This window comes from Arvicanthis niloticus, chromosome X (assembly GCF_011762505.2).
Source record: "Arvicanthis niloticus isolate mArvNil1 chromosome X, mArvNil1.pat.X, whole genome shotgun sequence".
NCBI classification, from domain to species: Eukaryota; Metazoa; Chordata; class Mammalia; order Rodentia; family Muridae; genus Arvicanthis; species Arvicanthis niloticus.
In genome coordinates this window covers 109,314,365-109,331,390 of record NC_047679.1, presented here as the reverse complement: position 1 = coordinate 109,331,390, position 17,026 = coordinate 109,314,365, and the positions used below count along the sequence as shown (strand labels likewise).

General features: G+C 36.2%; 1 pseudogene; it reads left to right on the top strand.

Moving 5' to 3' along the window:
• Window positions 1–1,227: 1,227 nt before the first annotated feature.
• Window positions 1,228–2,093, top strand: LOC143435595 (uncharacterized; annotated as a pseudogene).
• Window positions 2,094–17,026: the final 14,933 nt, after the last annotated feature.

The following is a 17,026-nucleotide window of genomic DNA, read 5'->3' as shown; positions in this document are numbered from 1 at the left end:
TAAAATAGATAATATATTCATGGGAAGGATAGGAAAGAAATGGCCTTTGAATTATAATTAACAATATAAGCCAGGAATTGAATAAAGTACAGAGAGAAAACAACAGCCTCATGGAAGAATTCAATATCCAAGAATAGAGACATTTCTACACAACCAAATGTAAGAGCATTTATCATCAGCACACCTACACTATAGGAAACAGCAGGTGAAGTTCTTTAGACTAAAAGAAAGTAAAGTTAAACTAAAGAAACCAAAACATATGTAGAATTGAAAAACATTGATAATTCCAAAAGATACTCTCTTGTTTGTTTTCTTTGACAATAATTAATTACATGTTTAACTCCAAATCTGTAATAGCATTTTAAAATAATTTTATATAAGAATAAATAATCGCATTACAGTAAGTGAAAACTAAGTGATAATGGTACTCCATTTTATAAGTTCCTGACATTATGTTCAGAATAGTAAAAGCGTTTTATTTATTATTTAAATTAAGGATGACTGGTATAAATCTTCAGTCATTTGTCTTAGTTAGGATTTCATTGCTGTGACACCATGACAAAGGCAACTCTTATAAAGGACAACATTTAATTGGGGCTGGCTTACATGTTCAGAGGTTCAGTCCACTATCTTCATGGTGGGAAGCATGGCAGCATCCAGGCAGACATAGTGCTGAAGGAGTTGAGAGGTTTACATATTGATCTGCAGGCAACCAGGAGGAGACTGGACTCCACACTGAGCAGAACTTGAGCCCAAGAGACTCTGAAGACGACCTCCACAGTAACAATTCCGCTAACAAGGTCATACCTACTCAAAAAGGCCACACCTCTTAATAGTGCCCTATCATATGGGCCAGGCATTCAAACACATGAGTCTATGGGGGCCAAAACAATTCAAAACACCACATACTTAAATATTTTTCAAAAGCTAAACTATGCCAGACATCATGGACCTCTATGAGTGCCAGGTCAGTTTCATCTTTATAATGAGTTCAAGGTTAGCTAGGGCTGCACAGTGAGACCTTGTGGCCAATTAGTACCTAAAGAAACTGAGTCCATAGTAGAGTTGTATTGCTGTAGTGTGTACTCACTAATCACCTTCTTGGAAAGAACTAGCATTCATAAAGGGCCAGAAAATTCAGAGAAAGAGAATGGCCCACTGAATCAATTTTACTTTGTCTGCAATGGTTCTTAAATTGTTCACGTTTGTCATCCATGGCCAGGCTGAATGGAACCAACACAGAAGAAACAGCCAAGCATGTGTACCCATGGCCAAGAAGCTCAGCATCCCACATGGTGGTGTCCACCTTCAAATGATGTAACTGGAAATGTTTCCTCCAACTTGTCTGGGATCTGGGTGAGTACAGGCATCCTTGCACATTCAGAATGCCAAAATCCAGAGCCTTGTAGCACACAAGTGGCTGGAAATAGCTGTGGTGACTGGTCTTTGTAGAAAGTCTTCCTGGTTTGCCTCTTAGCCTCTGTGCTAACAACAGCAATTGGAATGCTCACACTAAGTTTGGTGAATAGAAGCAATTCCCCCATTGTCATCCATTTATCATCAAACACTGAAGCCTCTAGAGTTACACCTCAAACAGCTTCTACTAATTCTCAAATGACACTGGTCACTTCCACAGGGTTGACAACCACAACATCCCCTGAAACTACAGACACAACAGCCACTATAACTTCTACTGAACCAGCAGGTACATCCACTGCAGTATCCACTGAAGTTAGTGCCACAACAACCATGGTCATGACTTTAACTCTACCTGTGATGACATCAGCCACCACCACAACTCCATCTGTGCCCGCAAGCACAGCCACTGAAATACAGTCTACAGCCTCTTCTGTGTCCACCAAAACATCAACCACAACCATTAATCCAACTCAACCTGGAACCACAACAGCCACCACCATTATTTCATCTGTGCCACAAGCATGACCACCTCAATCCAGCCCACAACCTCTCCTGCATCCACCAAAACATCACACACAACCATCATTTCAACAGAACATAAAACCACAACAGCTTGAGCATCAAGGGAAACCACATCCACTGCCAGTGCTACAGAAACTTTAAATCCTGCATAACCTATCAAGGAAGTGATTGTAAACATTGCTGCAATTGGATCTCCATCTGGATCTTGTAAGTCACAATTGCAACAGCTGCTTGAACCAAGATGCTACCAAGTAAATAAACCCTCTAACAGTGGAAGTCTCGATAGCACCAGATGCTACTACAACTGAAAATTAGCTGGCAGCCAAAACAGTCATGACTTTCCTTGTCATTTTAATGGAACCTTTGTTCACCCAAATTGACAACCTACTACTTGCATTTAACCTACAACTATAAGTTCTGCTTTGCTTACGATAAAAGTGCTCTTTATTCTCCTTTAAAAAAAAGAAATGTTCAACCTCCTTAGTCATCAGGAAAATGCAAATCAAAATGACCTTGAAATTCCACCTCGAACCAGTCAGAATGGCTAAGATCAAAAACTCAGATGATAGCAGACACTGGGGAGGATGTAGAGAAAGAGGAACACTCTTTCATTGTTCGTGGGATTGTAAGCTGGTACAACCACTCTGGAAATCAGTCTGGCGGTTCCTCAGAAAATTAGACATAGCATTACCTGAGGACCCAGCTATACCACTCCTGGGCATATACCCAGAAGATGCTCCAGCATGTAATAAGGACACATACTCCACTGTGTTCATAGCAGCCTAATTTATAATAGCCAGAAGCTAGAAACAACCCAGATGTCCTTCAACTAAAGAATGGATACAGAAAATGTGGTACATTTGCACAATGGAGTATTACTCAGCTATTAAAAACAATGAATTCATGAAATTCTTAAGCAAATGGATGGAATTAGAAAATATCATCCTGAGTGAGGTAACCCAGTAACAAAAGAACACATGTGGTATGCACTCACTGATAAGTGAATATTAGTCTGAAAGCTCAGAATACCCAAGATACGATTCACAGACCATATGAAGCTCAAGAAGAAGGAAGACCAAAGTGTGGATGCTTCAGTCCTTAGAAGAGGGAACAAAACACTCACTGGAGGTAGAGGGTTGGAGGAACTTTGGAGGAAGAGAGTAGGGGGAGGGAGAAAATAGGGGCAGGATCATGTATGGGAAGAGATGGGAGTGATATACAGAGGGTCAGAAATTTGAACAGAGATGTATAGCAATGGGGGATGGGGAACTGGGGATACTCACTAGCAAGTCCCAGATGCCAGAAAAGCAAGAGGTTGCCAGGACACAACTTGGATAAGACTAGCTGAAATGCCCAATGAAAAGAAGGGAGAACCTGTAGAGACAATATCCAGAGGTTAGGTAAGGCCCTTGGTTGGAGGATGGGGCTACCCACTCATCTCCAAATTTTTAACCCAGAATTGCTCCTAGCTAGAGGAAATATGGAACAATGAATAGAGCAGAGACTGAAGGAAAGACCATCCAGAGATTGACACACCAAACCCAGACACTATTGCTGATGCCAAGAAGTGTCGCTGACAGGAGCCTGATATAGCTGTCTCCTGAGAGGCTCTGCCAGAGTCTTATTCAGAGGCAGATGTACACAGCCAATGATTGACCTAAGTATGGGGACCACAATGGAGGAGTCAGAGAAAGAACTGAAGGAATATAGGAAGAACAACAATATCAACCAACCAGACTTCCCCAGAGCTCCCAGGGACTAAATGACCAACCAAAGAGTAGACATGGAAGGACCCATGGCTCCAGCCACAAATATAGCAGAGGGTGGCCTTGTTGGGCATCAATTGGAAGGGAGCCCTTTGGTCCTGTGGAGGCTCCATGACCCAGAGCAAGGGAATGCTAGGGTGCTGAGGCAGGAGTGGGTGGGCAGGTGGGGAAGCACCCTCATAGAGTCAAGGGAGGGGGAAGGGATAAAGGATTTGTGGAGGGGAAACTAGGAAGGGGGATAACATTTGAAATGTTGGTAGCCAAAGTACATGGCTTGAACCTGAAAATGGACCGCCAGACACAGTTATTAAATTAACAGACTGGCAAGCCAAGGACTGGTAAGATTCTGCAGAGCCTTACCAACCTAAGACATAAGTGCATTGCTTTTGATAATGCATATTCCACAATGGGTAAGGAAGGCATTCTTGGCAGAATGACCTAAGACCGGCTCAGTTTTGTTTGTGAAATAAAAAGGGGGAGAGGTGGAGAGCCTTTGGGGCTGCTTGGCAAGAATCTGACATGGGCCAAGGACAAGGAAATGGGTTGCTTGGCAGGAATATGACATTGGCCAAGGACAAGAAAGTAGGCTTCAGACAGGAATCTGACTTTAGGCTAGAACAAAGAAATAATTTCAGACAGGAATCTATTTTAGGCTAGAATAAGGAAGTAAGCTTCAGACATGAAAATGACTTTGGGCTAGGCCAGGGAAGTAGGCTCAGATATTTTGGTCATCCTGATAAGTGCTTAGAAACCATGATCATGGTAGTGTTCATGGAATTTTGTTTAATGCCTTGCTTGTTCTTTGACTATTTGTGTTTATTGTCTTGCTTATTCCTTGACTGTTTGCATCTATTGTATTGCTAGTTCAACTTAGAACTGACCTTAATACTTGCATGTAATTAAAATGGTATAAAAGCATAAAGGAGTAGGGAAGATAGGATAGGGGTTTCTAGGGAGGGGAAATGAGGAAAGGGGATGGCACCTGAAATGTAAATAAGTAAAATATCCAATAAAAATAAATGTTAATAAATAAAATAACCAATAAAAATAGTGGTTACAACTTTAAAAAAAAGCTGAAGCTACTAAGCCAATAACTGTAACCAATTTTAATACTATGAAATTCATGTTTTAACTGAAAACAAGTTTAATACTATAAAATTCATGTTTTAAAGAGCTTGAAAACAAGAAAAAAGAAACAATATGGTAAAAGAGAAAAGAAACAGTGATTCAACCATATTGATAATCACATTAAAAGTAAATAGGCTAAGCATACCAAGAGAAGCCAAACATTGTTAGGGTGATAAACACAACATAATTTTACGTAGTTTAAGAGTGAAATGGGGGAAAGAACGCCTCAGCACTAATAAACATAAGAATCTAGATTAGCTCTTCTGAAATCATAAAAAATTACATACCACTAAAACAGTCACTAAGCATAAAGGTTTACTAAAGAAAGAAATTCCACTCTATTTGGCAATTTCAACACTGCTTTCAGTAACTGATGTAAAATGTAGTCGGAAAGCCAGTAATGTTATAGAAGATTTGGACAATATCAACCAATTTACTTTAATTGAAATTCAGAGAACACTGCAACCTAGGACTGTTGAATATTTTTTTCAAATGCATATGAAACATTTCCAACTATAGACCACATGTCAGGCAAATTTTACGTGCCCTTCATACATTTTTAAGTAAAAAAATGCACACAGTGTGTTACCTAATTATAATGGACTTAAATTAGAAAATAATTTTAGACTAATAACCTTTAATCCCCTGAATATTTGGAAAATAAAACTCATTTAAGTATCTCAGGACTTGAATAAAAAGCATACAGAAAATTGGGAAATGTTTTTGAAATAATGACAATAAAAATAGAGCATATCAAAATTTGTGGGCTGTAACTTAAGCAAACTTTAAAGAACAATATATTGCTTTAAGTGTTTAAAATAGAAAGAAACATTTGCAAATGATTACTTCGACTTCCAATCTATAAGACTAAGATAAAAAGAGGAATTTAAGCCAGAGTGAGCAAAAAAAGAAATAATAAAAATGAAGTCAATGAGATATAAAATTACCAACCAATAAAAACCAACAATGTCAAAACAGAACTGCAAAAGTTATTTCTTTGACATAATTAATGAAACAGATAAAATGTCTATAGGACTAGTTGAGTAGTAAGAAAACAACAAATGGAATTGCAGACATCAGTACTAAATAAGATGCAAATACAAACAATAAGGAGAAAATAAAAATGATTCTACTCCAATACATTCAATAACTGAGATGAATAGGCCCAATTGTTTAAAGATATGCATTTTTTCAAATATCACAAAAGAAATAAAAATATCAACAGGCCAAGACCTGAGAAATTGAATTTGTAACAAAAACGTTTCCTAATCTCATAAAGAAATAATCAACCTTTCATATCGTTAAGTTTGTATTATCTAAATTAAAAGAATGAATAATAACAAGTTTATTCAGGGAGTAAGAAAGAGAGAAATGTGCCACAATACTCAAAGACAATTATATTTAAACAAGTGCCAGACAAAATATAATTGATATGTGCATCAATATTTTATAAAAATAATCAAAAACGTTAACATAATGTCAGAGATTTTAACTCAAAAATATATAAAAGGGTGACCTGATATGGAAAACTGGGATTTAGTCTGAGTACATAAAATTGATTTAAAACATGAAAAACTAACTACTGCAATTGATCATATTTATATAATAACAGTAGTTTTAATCTCATAAATACAGAAATTATGTGAAAATACAATTTTTAGAAATCTAGAAAGGGATTAAATATTCTCAACTAAAGAGGAGTTTAAAGTTACATAATATTATGATTAGTATCAAAATATTTCTTCCTAATATAGGGAACAATATAACAGTATTTTCTTTTACTACTTCTATAAGAAGTTCCATTGGCATTCCTGTCCAGTACAGTAAGACAATAAGAAATACTTAAAGTCATAAGTAAAGAAGTAAACCCCTCAATTGCAGATAATTATATGAAATCTTTTAAGTGTGTGTGTGTGTGTGTGTGTGTGTGTGTGTGTGTGTGTGTTACATGTAGGTATAAATGTTTCTGTGGTGTATATCTGTGTGTAGAAGCCAGATGTCAGGTCATGTGTCTTCCTCTATCATTCTCTTCCTTAATTATTCAGACAACATTTCTCACTGAACCTGGAGATCACCAACTAGGTGATAGTGACTGGCTGGTGGGCCTCTAGGGTACCTCCTGTTACTCACCAGAGCTAGGATTATAGGCACATAACAGTCACTATGACCAGCTTTTACATTGGTGCTAGAAAGTCTAAACTCTGTACCTCATGCTTGCATGGCAGGTATTTTTCTATCTGAGCTATCTTCCTAATCAAAAAAACCTCAAAATCTCAAAAGAACAAATAAAATTTAAAAAGTCAAAAGATACAATATCAATAGTCAAAGAAAATGTGTTCTACACATTAGCAAGATACAACTCAAATTCCAAGAGTATCAATAAACATTAAGTATTAAGATTAAATGTATCTAATATATGAAAAACACTGAAAAGCATCAATTATTACTGAGTGAAAATAAGAAAAACTGGATTTTCAAAAATATATTTTAGTCCACATGAAATATTCAAATATTTAATTTAAGATATCAATTTATATCATCAGAAAATCCAGCACACTTCAAAGAATACTAATATGTAAATAGTTAGATATTTTCTAAAGAATTTACTGTTTCTTCTCAAATCTATACAGAAACAAAGAATATGGAATAGTCAAAACAAACATTTTTTTTTAAAGAACAATGTTGAATGTGCACAGCAGAATGTCAAGGCTACAGTCAGCAAGACTTTATACTAGTTTCATCATAGATATATGAGTGAATAGAAGCAAATAGAGAGAAAGATAGATTTATGCATAGATGGCCAATTAAGTATCTAGTTTTTTACAACATTGGCACGGAAGTATGACGAAGAAAAGCTTATTTTTAATCATATGGTGCTAGAAATAACAGATGTCCATAGGAAATCAATAGTTAGTCACACTACTTACCATACTTGTGAGCCAGCAATCTTTTTGCCAAGAATACCCTAATTAAATGAAAGGGAGTGACCACATAGATATATCTCTACATGACTATGTTATAAGAGTTCAGCTTATAATAAACTATAATAAACTCAAACTAAAATCAACTCAGAATCAATCAACTAATTATTATACAAATTATAGAGTATATAAAATATGTACAATTACAGATAATTCTATACAATGAAACAACATTTGGCAAATAAGAAGGACTAAACATTGATAAAGACAATAAAAAATGATGAACATCAAAAGCAGTATGCTAAACAAAACTACTGACACAAAGCAAAGATACACTGCTGAATCCAATTGAGTGGAATAACAGAACAGGAGAAAGTAGTCTACAATGACAGGAAGTACATATTAGATGTCGAAAAGTACTGAGTCTACGGGGTCATGAAGAAGAGCAGGAAGTAATGAAAATTCTCTCTATTATAGTATTAAATCAGTTCATTAATTATTGGCATCAGACTGTGCACATAAGATAGACTTGTTTTACTGTGTGTAGATTATAATTCAATAAGGAGGATTTTGAAGAATGTATATTTAAATGATATGAAGAAATTGGAATTGGCATACGGTGTTTGTAGGAATATACGATGATTCAACTCTTCAGAAGTATTGAGTAATTTCTCAAAAAAAAAAAAAGAAACCAATATAAAGTTACTATATACTGCAACTACCTCACTCCTGAATGAAAGCCTCTGCATGGAAAGTAGTGTGTTCATAGTAGCCATATTAAAAAGAGAAAAATAACAATGGCTCTCAATTACTGCTTAGAAATACACAAATTGCCGGGCGGTGGTGGCGCACGCCTTTAATCCCAGCACTTGGGAGGCAGAGGCAGGCGGATTTCTGAGTTCAGGCCAGCCTGGTCTACAGAGTGAGTTCCAGGACAGCCAGGGCTACACAGAGAAACCCTGTCTCGAAAAACCAAAAAAAAAAAAAAAGAAGAAGAAGAAGAAGAAGAAGAAGAAGAAGAAGAAGAAGAAGAAGAAGAAGAAGAAGAAGAAGAAGAAGAAGAAGAAGAAGAAGAAGAAATGCACAAATTGAAAACTAAGACACAGTAAGAGAAAATAAGACCAAGGATGGAATGATACAAACATTATAGGGTAAAAAAAAATTCAAGATTCTGTCAGTCTCTGAAACAAATAATCCAGTTAGTTCCTACTTCAATTTTGTGTTCAAAACCCTCTTTCTCCTCATACAATTGTCAACCATGAATGATATGCTTTATGATCCTGAATTAAGCAGATGTCTTAGCAATGACACCAAAAGACAGATTCACAGAATTCTCTTTTTTTGGGTATTTTATTTACATTTCAATTGTTTTCCCCTTTCCTGGTTTCCCCTCTGCAACCTCCCTATTTCATCCCCTTTCCACCCTGCTTCTATGAGGGTGCTCCCTCACCTAAGCACCCACTCCTATCTCACTGACCAGGAATTCCCCTAGCCTTCACAGGACCAAGGCCCTCTCCTCCCATTGTTGCCAGACAAGGCCATCCTCTGCTACATGTGCAGCTGGAGCCATGGGTCCCTCCATGTGTACTCTTTGGTTGGTGGTTTAGTGCCTGAGAGCTCAGAGGGGTCTGGTTGGTTGATATTATTGTTCTTCCTATGGGGTTGCAAACCCCTTCAGCTCCTTAAGTCCTTTCCCTAGCTCCTCCATTGGAGTCCCTGGGCTCAGTCCAATGGTTGATGATATACTAGATTTTACAAAAAATTTTTTTAATTTCACTTCTCAAAAAAACACAAGAGAATGAAAGTTGAATAATCACAAACCAGAAATAATTATTCAGATTGTATAAAAAAAACAATCAATACTCTATTTTAAATGTCAGATAAAATGATGGGCAAAATTTAGATACATTACCAAAGAATAAAGGAAAATATGAAAAAAACACTTAGCATCATTGTTGTCCAGTTAAATGCAAATTAAACATGGAATAGCCATAAAATGAAATATTAGTCACCATTAAAAATGAATGAAGTTCTGATTCAACATAGAGAAATTTAGAAAATATGCTAAATGAAATGAAGTCACTCACAAAGATAGCACAGAGTACATGCTTTTACTATGAAAAATATACTAGCAGAAATAGGATGTTTGGTAGATACATATACTTGGGAGGAGTTGGGAAGAATGTGGAGTGACAATTAATAAGTCCATGGTTTCTTTTGGTGATGATGACAGTATTATTTTAAATTATAGGAATGTAACTCTGAAGGTATTTTAAAACTTGAATTATGCATTCTAAATGCTAAATTGTATAATATAGAAATTATCTAATTTTTAAAAAAAATATCTCTGAAGAAAACCATAAGAACTTTTCCTCTATACTAAGTAGTTTTATAAACATTGCAAATAAAAAATAAATTAAAGAAGAGCTCTGAAAGATGGCAAAGGATGTGGACCCTCACAAACATTTATGAAACAAAACATTTATGCATTCCTATTCAACATAAATGTGTAATCCATGTCTTCCATTTCTCAACTAGCATTTTAGCAATATAATATGGCTTATGATAACCTTATGACTCCTCTAGCGCAAATGTGTGCTCCACAGAGTGGGTGAGACAGACAGTACTACAAATCAATAATAGCAAGATCAGAGAAATATCTAGAAACTCTTGCAAATGTAAGTAAGCATCTAAACAAACTAAATGTCTCAGAGGTAATAAAAAGATATCAATAGAATAAAAATGAAAGAAGAGCAAATTAAAATGCATGTTGTACTATACATGCAAATCTAAAGTGAAAATATATAGTAGCACTAAATGCTTACCTAAGAAAAGAAAAAAAAAATTCCTATCTAAAGAAACTAGAAAACAAACAGGAAATTGGATCTAAATGGAGAGAAGAAATAATAAAAAAAAGTTATAGACATAAATAAAATGAAAACAGGAAGACAGCAGAGAACAAAATAAAACAAAAACAAAAAAAAGGCCTGTATTTTAAAGAATGAAAAATGTGAAAATTCTCTAGCAAGACTGACAACTGAAAAAATAAAAAGTTGTTATTTTATGTTGTTATTAATAAAAGAGACTGTACAACAAAATGACGGACTGAGTACTAGGACTATCGATACGTAGGAGGAGCTAAGGGGGAAGGAGTACCGAGAGGAAGAGAAGGAGCAAGGAGAGGAGAAGAAGGAGAGGAGAAACTAGGTGAAAGAGAAAGAGAGGGGGGAACGACATGGAGGCAGATGTTTATGTATCTCCACCAGTCAAAGATAGTTTATATATCTAAGTTGGGTATTGGGTTACACTTCTGATTGAGCATTACCAAACTTATAAAGCCTTTGATTAACATATTTTTAAAAAAATTGTATAAAAGCAAAAAGGAAAAGGGGGCATGGGATAGGGGTTTTCTAGGGAGGGGAAATGGGGAAAGGGGATGGCATCTGAAATGTAAATAAAATATCCAATAAAAAAATAAATAAAAGAGACTGTATCACAGAAGGCCCTCTGGACATTTATAGGCCATAAGATGATGCTAAGAAAAAATTTATAGCTGTAAACTCTTCAACTTGAAATAGACTCATTCTTTGCAAACAAAAAAACTAAACAAAATGAAATAGATCACCTGAATAATTCTATAATCATTAAAGTAATCAGCCTCCTAATTTAAAGATGCCCCCTCCCACTAATGAAAACTATACTTTCAAGTGGTTTCCCTGGAGAACTTTACAAAATGTATAAACAAAGTAAATCAACTCTGCAAAAGAGAGATTAACAATGCCCATTGTATTTTATGAACAAGTAATGTTTATACCAAAATCAGAAAAAGTAGTAAAATAAAATCAACAAATCAACTGTATATTGATAGACACATAATATCTTTAAATTAACATTGTAAGCCTATCAATGTCAAAATAAACTTTAGTACCATAGCCAAGTAGACTTTATTCAAGAAGAAAAAGCTGGTTCAAAATATGTAATTCAAACAATGTAATTTATCATATGATCATACACCAACAGATTGAACACATCTGATAAAATCAATCTTTCATTATAAAAACATCTTAAATATTAAGATTCAAGATAATGATTTTAATGTAATAAATGCATCTACAAAACATCAAACAACATAATTAATGACAAAAGACTGGATAATTTTTCCTGCAAGTTTAAAATATGTAAGAACGCTTTTTCTCAGCATTCATACTTAACATAATATTGGTATATTTGGGAACTGTGATTAAGTAAGAATAACAAATAAAATACATACAAAGTAAAAAAGATTACCTGAAACTGTAAATATTTACAGTTGGCATGATATATCAAGTAATGAAAATATCAAGTAATGTATAAAAATTTCCCTCTTTCAAATACATTAAGCAATGCCATGGAATACAATATCAACATACAAAATTCAGTTCCATGTCTACATAATAGCAATGCACATGAGAAGATAACTTTTTAAAATATGGGCTGGTGAGATAGCTCAGCACATAAAGGCTAATGACCTGAGTTCAATCTTAAGGGACCACATGTAGGAGGAGAAAATTAACTGCCCCAAATTCCAGTTTCACAACATGTTTCACAGCATGTATGTGCCCACAGGCATACATACTCACATGATTATTTATTTTTTAAAATCATTACACTGGTTATGGGGGATATATGTTAGTGATAGAGCACTTGTCTAACAAGTGGGACAAGTCCTGGGTTCAATTTCCAGCATCAGAGAAAGTACTATACTGGACATCTGGCTTTGGATTCAACACATAAGCAGCTTGAAAAGTTGAACAAAAGTGAAAAGTGACAATTTCTATTATTATTGTTCACCTTCCAGAACTTGGCATTAAGACACTATTATTGAGGCTACCACATATTTGAAAATAGAGAAGCTGGCATTGATCTAGAAACTATATTCTTACTAGCTTTCATAGAGCCAGAAGGGGCTATGTATGCTACTGGAGAAAAGGTAATCATCAATCATACCCAGCTGCAACAGGAATAATTGACTTGGCAAGACACACCCACTGGTGCAATTGTGGCAGGCACATCATGAGAGTAACCGATCACTTTCTTGACTCAATTTAAGTCCTGCTCCACAAAATGAAAACCATCTCTGGTACTATTATTAGGTCAATAAATTATGGCTAGACAGGCATAGGACCTAGAGAAGAACCTGATATTATTATTCTGTCAAATGAATATAGTTATTAAATTGACTCCTAGTGACTTGCTGTTATACCTACAGATTGATGCATCTTTCATCTTTATCTGAGAAGCATTTTTTTAGAGATGGTGATTAACACTGTTGGCTAAGGTATAGAGAATGAGAAACTGCAGAGTGCTAAGCCCTAAATGGAACATACATACTATGTCCCTTACTTTGAAAGCTTGGGGATCATTGTGGGAAATGAGGTGAAAAGAGTCTAAGATCCAGAATAAGTGGATGACTACAAGGAAAGAATGTCTTCTGGACATTGCAGTATGGTTGCTGTTTTGGTATCTGTTCTTTTGCTGTGAAGAGACACCATGACCAAGCAACTGTTACAGAGGAAAACATTTAATTGGGGCTTGCTTACAGTTTCAGAGGTTTAATCCCTTGTCATCATGGTGGGAAGCATAAAGGCATAGCTGAGAGTTCTGCATCTGAATCCACGGGCAGCAGAAAGAGACTCTGGGCCTGGCATGGGCTTTTGAAACCTAATCCTTTACGCATACATAAGCCTATGGGGACCATAGTTCTTATTCAAACCCCACAGCTGCACATGTAAAATCACGGGACTTGTGACATGATACAAAAGAGCAACTATGAACCACATCTAATCTCAGTATGGAAACAGGAATTAGCCATGAAATGTGGAGTAATTTTCTTTTTTTTTTTTTCTTTTCTTTTTTTTCTTTCTTTCTTTTTTTTTTTTTTTGGTTTTTTTTTTTGTTTTGTTTTGTTTTGTTTTGTTTTGTTTTGTTTTTTTGTTTTTAGAGACAGGGTTTCTCTGTATAGCTCCAGCTGTCCTGGAACTCACTCTGTAGACCAGGCTGGCCTCAAACTCAGAAATCCGCCTGCCTCTGCCTCCCAAGTGCTGGGATTAAAGATGATATGGAGCAATTTTCAATCAGTAGCTTGTGGGAGAGTGAGAGACAGTTTTCTCTAAGATCAACATCCAAGAATAGCTGGACTACAAAAAAAAATAATTTTAATGGGTTAAAAAAAAAACGGACACAAAATTGAGTAGGTAGGGAAGGAGCTGAATATGGGAAGAGTTGAATGGGGTAAATACAATCAAAACATATGCAAAGTTCTCAGATGATAAAAAAGAAACTGAAGGAGGGGAGGTGGAGAAGGAGGTGGGAACTGAAGGAGAAGAAGGTGGAGAGACTGTTTCACCTGGGTATCCATCCCATGTGCAGTCACCAAAGACACTGATATGGATGTCAGGAAGTACATGCTGACAGGAACCTGATATAGCTGTCTCCTTAGAGGTCTGCCGGAGCCTGACATATACAGAGGTGGATGCTCACAGCTAACCACTGAACTGATCACGGGGTTCCCAATGCAGGAGTTAGAGAGACGACTGAAGGAGCTGAAAGGGTTTGTGGCCCCATGAGGAGAGCAACAATACCAACCAACCAGAGCTCCCAGGGTCTAAACCACCAGCCTGGGAGCACATAGGGAGGGATCCATGGCTCCAGCTGTATATGTAGGGGAGGATGGCCTTATCAGGCATAGGTGGGTGAGGAAGTCCTTGGTCCCATGAAGGCTGGATATCCCAGTGTGGGGGAATTTGAGGGTGGGGAGGTGGGAGTGGGTGGGGGGCACATGTTCATAAACACAGAGGAGGGGGGATGGGATACAGGGTTTCTAGATGGGGGGTAATAGGGAAAGGGGATAACATCTGAAATGTACATAAAATATCCAATAAAGAAGACAAAAAGAAATTGAAATGGACACTGGGGATAGATAGGTATGGGGGCACAGAGAGTGAGGAAAGAAGTGGTAGAGAAATCCCCAAAAATACCATAATGAAGTCGATTACTTTATATGCTAATTAGAAATAAAACAAAATATTAAAATAAAAACAGCAATAACTTTTCCTGGTTACATCAAAAATCCAAGGAACTATCATAAACTGTTATAACCAAACCTGGAGAGAGAAACACTCAAAGTATATAGCAACTGAAATCAGTTTTACTAGAGTAGAAAACACTGGGGCTATAAGGTAGTAGGAATATTGAAATGGTTAATTTGGAACACTTAGGAGGATGAGTGTATATTAGAATGAGAATGAGAAACTAGAAGAATGAGAAACTAGAAGAATCCACTGTTTAGGAAGCTCCACAATTTTCTACACTTTCTGTTTTAGTTACATACACTATCGCTGTGAATAGATGCCTTAACTGAGACCTTGCTTGCAGTTTTAGAGGATGAATCCATAGCCATCATAGCAGGGAGCATGGCAACAGGCAGGCAGATGTGGTGCTGAAGCAGTAGCTAAGAACTTACATCCTAATCCACAGGTTGGAGGCACAGAGGACAAGACTGGTGCTGGTGTGGTATTTTAAAACTTCAAATATTATCTCCAGTGGCACACTTCATCCAAGGCCAAACCTCTTCCTAACCCTTTCCAAAACAGTTCTACCACCTAAGGACCAAGTTTTCAAATATATGAGCCTGTGAGGCCAATCTCATTCAAAGCACATTTTCCCTCTAGGAATCCTACCAAGATCTCATTAGGAGGTCCTAGAATCCAAAGAAAATGTTATGACTTTGGGGGGGAAAGACAAGAAAAGTCACCATTATGAAATATATCTAGAACATTCTACATAATAGATCTACTCCATTTTTCTTAAAGCCATTAACAATAATTCTGAAACTTTATCTCATCAGAAAGAAGAGGCTACCCCAAACTTCCAGCATCTTCTAACCATCCTGTTTTACATAAAGCAATAGTATTCCAAAAGAGACAAGGGTTTGCTTTTGTTTTGTGGAGGTATTTGTTTTTGTTGTTAAGATGGGGATCTTAGTCTATAGCCCAGGCTGACCACTTATTCAAGACTACAGTAGTCTTGAATTCTCAGAAATGCCCCCCTGCTTCTACCTCCCATGTGGGAGGATTATAGGTATGATGCACCCACAACACATTACAGAAGGGTGAGAACTTTAAGAAAACTGATCAGCAATATTTTATCCAAGGATGGCAATGGGGAGCAGAACAGAAAAAAAGGTCTCACTAGAGAAACTCTTGTAAAAAGACTACATCTCAGAGGCACAAGCCCATTAAAAATAGATTCAATCAGAAGATTATAAATTGCCTCCTGCAAGGATGCAAGGGAGCAATAAGATATGAATAGAAAGAAAGTAAGTTTTACACATACACACAAATATCACAATGAAACCCCATTTTTATATGATTAAGATACGGTAATTAAAATTTCAACCCCTCCCCCATCACCACTTTACATCTTATCACCATGCCACGCTTCAGTATATTAGTGAATTGCAGTTGAAAGAGCTGCAAGGCAGAGACTATCTATCCTTTATGGAAAAACTTAGTGAAGTGCAGCATCAACTAAGGAAATTAAAAACAAGACCACTAGGAAAAGTAGAAGCTTGAGGTACCTATAATTATGGAAGAAAATAAATATAACCCAATTCCTGGTGAGCTGAACATGAATTCTCAAATTAAAGGCTTAGTTGCCTTAATTTCTAATACTAAATATGTACTGAATTTTCAACAAGAATTACAAAGTACACCAAAAGGCAAGAAAAACCACAGCTTGAAGAAACAATATAAGCATCAGAACAATACTCATATGTACTAATGATTTGGGACTTTTCAGAGAAGAATTTTAAAGTAGGTTTATTATAGGATTTAATGAAAAAGTAAGCAACATGTAGGAGGAGATGAGTAATATAGTCAGAATGATGGAAATTCAAAGTAAGAATGTTTTAAATGCCCTTTAAAATGAAAATGAGGAATGCTTTTAATGGGTTCATTAGTGGAATCAACAGAGCTAAGAAACTGAAAGGTATCTTAGTGGTAGGTCCATAGACATTTTTCAAACCTGAGCACAAAGAGAAAAGACATTAAAAACAAAGAACCTAGAACTGTGAAAAATCTCCACATAATGTATTTCATGCAAATAAAAAATAGAGAAGAAATATTGGAAATACTCATTGCAGGTGACTTTTCAAAAAACTCAATGTTAGACACCAAGCCATGGATCTAGGATTTTCAGAATACAGTTAGCGATTCAAATATTCAAAATATC